Below are 4,866 nucleotides of genomic sequence, written 5' to 3' on the forward strand. Positions count from 1 at the left end.
CAAAACAGTCTCTCAGAAATCTTATCTGTCCTGCGCCAATATTGGTTATACCTATCAGCCCCCGTCTGGATATTCCTCTGGAGAAAGCAAAACACAATCGCTCCTTGCAGGGAACTTAATATTTACCCCGGCCAAAGTTGAGGTATTATATTTAAACTGAACCGCAAATATTCTTGTTCAAAACATCAGCAAGCACACACACACAAGTTAAGACGTGTCTTTTAGAAGAACCATAATTATGGCGCTTGTACACTGCACGAAAATGAACATGAAGATTGACAATTAATTACTGAATATATTTCATTCGCGTTTTGTTAAAGTAGTTCAAATGAGCAACGAATTTTTCATAATTAATAGTATATGAAAGTATATAAAGGCCGGGCACTATTGAAATAGACACGGCTACCCAAGCATTTTAGCCGTGCCTTGCCAATGAATTGAGTGTAGTGTAACGGGACTTGAATTTACCCGCACTAGATTAATTTATATTTGATCATCATTTCGTAATAACGACAAGCTTCCATGCACGTTTCAAGTCACCATTTAAAGATCCGAATGAAAACAATACAATATTACAAATCACAAACTTTGATCCAATGTTTGGGGTTGGTTTATCTCGCCATCGTCGATGGAATAAATGGAGCGTATAAATGTGGCAAATTTTGGTCATTGCTATCAGACACCGCCTAGATATACAAAAATATATAGGAAAAGACTGGCGCTTCTTACAGGGAGCATTTTATATTTTATTCCTACAGAAGTTGAGATATTAAGTTGAGTTGTAGTTGAGTACTAGTATTATATTTAAAATAAACCGCATCTATTCTTGTTCAAAACCTTTGGAGAAGTAGTGCACGCGTACGTAAGTTACGTAACAAACGTTGACAAGCAAATAACGATAAAGGTAGAAGACTTAACGAAGATATAAAGTTAAACTCCAAAAAGACTATAATTTAGACGCATTTCATTATTGCACGAACAAAAACAGAGGGATTGAAAATGACCACATTATAACTAATAAATGATGTTGAAGAGTACGTGAGTCACGGAAGAGATCCTTCTGGACGCTGCTTTCGTCCACACTTTCCACGAAGTTAACATATTAAAGTTTTATCCAGGAATTGAAAATAAAAAATGACTTTTGCACGATAATAAAACAAAGACAATGCAGTGGAAATGTCACCAGCCGCAATGAAAGTGTCGACGGATACGTTGTCTATATGAGTGTCTAAAAGGAAATCACTTTATTCAATGGATTTTAAAATAGTTTAAAATGGTAATTTAAAATAGTTTCTAATCGTATACATGCCACAGAGCTAATGGTAAATAGCAGTGTATTTAGTTCTAGCACCAATAAAAGCTATCAGCTTGTCCAGAAGTTTAATAAACAATTATTGGATGAGGTTTTTGTGATATGCAGAGTTATCAAGGTCGAAGTAAGCGTAAGAATAGTAAACATAGTATTAACGAATGAAAAACCTTATTTACTAGCAACATCCAAAAATACATCAATTATTAATACATAAATACATTCAAATGAATACCGCTTGTTAACCACCGTAGGCTCACTTGCAGATAACTCAGTTATCTGCTAGCAGATAACTGAATTTTGCGTGATTGCGCGATTTATCTGTCAACTATTAGCCAATCAAATTGCTTTTACTACTATAATGTATAATAATACGTCTTAATTTGCCATCGCATAATTATTTCGGCTTGTGTTCACTCAAAAACATCACTAACGGCTGCATGTATAATACCATATTTGTTATTCATTTGCTGATTATAATCTTTCCACAAGTCTTAGTTTATAGTATTCAAACAATTTGAATAAACCTCAATTGAATTGCAATTCGAATAAACCTCAATCTCAATCTCAATAATAAGAAGGCAAAAAGAGATTTTTCTCAAAAAACCGGTCCCAAATCTCATTAAAAACGAATGCCAGTAAAAACAATATAATTACCTGCACTAATACTGATTAGCCACTACAATTCTAGGTGGTTATGATATCATCATATTACAATGTTTTGCTGCTCGTCATTACGTTGAATGATTATTCTTTGAATAGCTGCTTTTTTCTCACTGCAGAGCAAAGGCATGCATGGGTTTTCGCTGACTTCACTTTCAACGCTTTCAACAAATGTTTAGTCTACACGTTTGGTATATATTTTGACCTATGAATATGCATGACTGTTCTGTTCAGAATTCACGCTCACACACGACATGCAAATTTGGCGCGTCGCGGACCTTTTTACGCGTAACTTTGCTAGTACAACTTAAAATCTTTTGTCTTTAATGAGAAAACACACAGCCCTCAAAGACTAGCATCACGAGTACCTAAAGTCAGAATGAAAAGAATTAAACTTATTAACATCAATTGCATTCTTACAGAAAAAAATGATAAATTGCGAAGATCTTATTGAAATACTACTTTTTGTCTTCAGGTGGTTGTTGTTTTACTTGTTTAAATTACCAGTCTTCACTCCTTCAAATTCTGCGCGTGCGCACAAGTACCATGACCATTCAACGTCCAACATCAGGGGCCGCGAGAGATGCTTACGTGAGGGACTCGTATTCAAATATTCGTGTTAACAGACCGTGAAAGTAATCAATTTAAAAGAATGCGAATAAGAGAAAACACGAAGATACAAATATTAGCCTTCCCTCTTTTATGTCATAATTATGTCAAAAGCACCTGCCTAAAGGTGAAGAGTAAAAAGAGAAATTACGGACGGAACTCTGGAGTTAAGTATTATGCTGTTTTCATAGCTTAAATAAGTAAAGTTAACGACGCGTTTGCGCATGCACCACGGCAGAATCCTTTATTCTGATTGAAAGACTAGATTTTTGCATGGAGTAAAAAGCCTCGGACTGATATTTTACAGAACAGACTTCACGCTGGGTCAATAATAATTTAATATTGGCTGACGGGCACAAAAAGTAATAACATGCACATGTAGTATTTAAATGAGGGAAACGCAAGAATCTTTTCAAGTAGTCGAAATTAACATTAGGTCCGGTACATAGAAAAGCCTCAAAAACGGGTCATTATATACATAGTACAGAAATTATCCTATACTGATTATAATATATATAGCTATGCGTTTCATCATCACAAAACACTCGGCGTATCCTGTCGTGAATGGAAATTGTTCACAAAATTATGAATGTTTCATTCAAGTGATTTTTGATTGCACTGTCTTTATAGTCATTATCTCTAAAGGGTGTCTAAAAACGGTTTTCACCGTGAGGTTTTGAACGTTGTGCCGTCGAGTTTTAATTATTGCGAACGAAAAGCAAAATTAGTAATAAGATTAGTATTAATAAATGATTCAGCGTTTTTTTATTAGTGTCATGTTGCAAGTATTTCATAGCCGGAAGATAGCACGTATTCAATTTATATCGAGACAATTCACTTGAAATTTCCAAAATATCTGAAAGTTACAGCCAAAACGGTCGCAAATACAATGTCTTTAAAACAGTTTTTACGCATGTTCATATTATTGATTTATTTAAAAATTAATAGTGGTAAAAATAAGAGGAAATTTACACCTCACTCAGGCTTCAGATTTACAGACGTCAATTAATGAGTTTGGGGGTGAACAGAAAAGCTTGAAGGAAAGCTATAAACCACAGTCATTCTAATTCTAACATGAAGCACACCATACTTATAAGAAGGTTATTATAATCAGAAAAACTCTACGCGGAAAAAGGCGGTGCATGGAAAGTTTGGGAGCCCAAAGAGAAGTAAAATGGATGATGCATGAAAGATTAGAAGAGTACACGAAGACGATTGGCTCTTCAAGGTGATAACAAGGAGTTCTCAGTGCTGCGTGGAATGAGCAGGACAAGTTCAAATATTTTTAAATGTTTTGCATATTTTAAAAACAGGTATTTTCAATATCTTCAAACTTTTGGGCTTAGCAATCACTGGCAGCGACGGTTTATATCCCTTAAGGCGGTGAGTACATATGATATTTTATTTAACAGGTTTTTATACGCCTCAATTACATTCATACGTCGAACGAAGCTACGTTGATACGGCTCAAAATTATAAACATATTACATAAACAATACAGAATAAACTCGACAAAATAAATGCATGCATGCATTTATAAATCATGCACGACTTACGTTGTGTCTCCTCTACTTTATACCGTGTGCGATTTGCCGATGTCCTCAAACTTTAACGCTGTAGTTGTACTCCGGTTTGCATTGAGCAAAAAACCCCATTTGTTCGCGAGTAACACGCCTTAAATATACTATTTGCATAACCAATTAACTGTAAAGCGCATTTACACCTATCAACAAGGGGTGAATCCTGAAGAGCCGACGAATTGTGAAAAATTCAGCTAAAAAATCTCTTTTTGATAAAACCAAAAAGAAATGAATGGAAATAATTAGGCTTTGCAAAAGCTGCAGAATATAAGTGCGAATACTATTTTTCTTGCGAAATTACACTTCACACATTATAAAACACGCAAATCTGATATCTTAAGTTAAATTGAGTTTTATGCCTAATTTAAAGGCAACGCGTGAAGGGCAATTAAGTTGACGGATATACGCCGTGGTTTTGGACAATTTAATTTGTTTTTCTATTCTATAAGAAATATTTTAATTAAAAATGATATGATTTTGTAAATTGAAATATACGCGCCGCTATCGCTAAGCAACCAGGTAAATTTTTAATGACAATAATCTGCCCCTACTTATATCAAAACATTTTCTAACTGCTGTTTATTTGTGTTCGTATCGAAGCTTGTTGATGATATAAAGCAAGGTGAGAGAAAGGAAACGAATTTAGTCATTATTTTCGATTACATTATTGCAGAAGTCTCTGAGTACTTACGTTTCGCCCTTTTG

The sequence above is a fragment of the Dendronephthya gigantea genome, unplaced genomic scaffold (genome assembly GCF_004324835.1).
Source record: "Dendronephthya gigantea isolate DGI-Jeju-01 unplaced genomic scaffold, DenGig_1.0 000120F, whole genome shotgun sequence".
Classification (NCBI taxonomy): Eukaryota; Metazoa; Cnidaria; class Anthozoa; order Malacalcyonacea; family Nephtheidae; genus Dendronephthya; species Dendronephthya gigantea.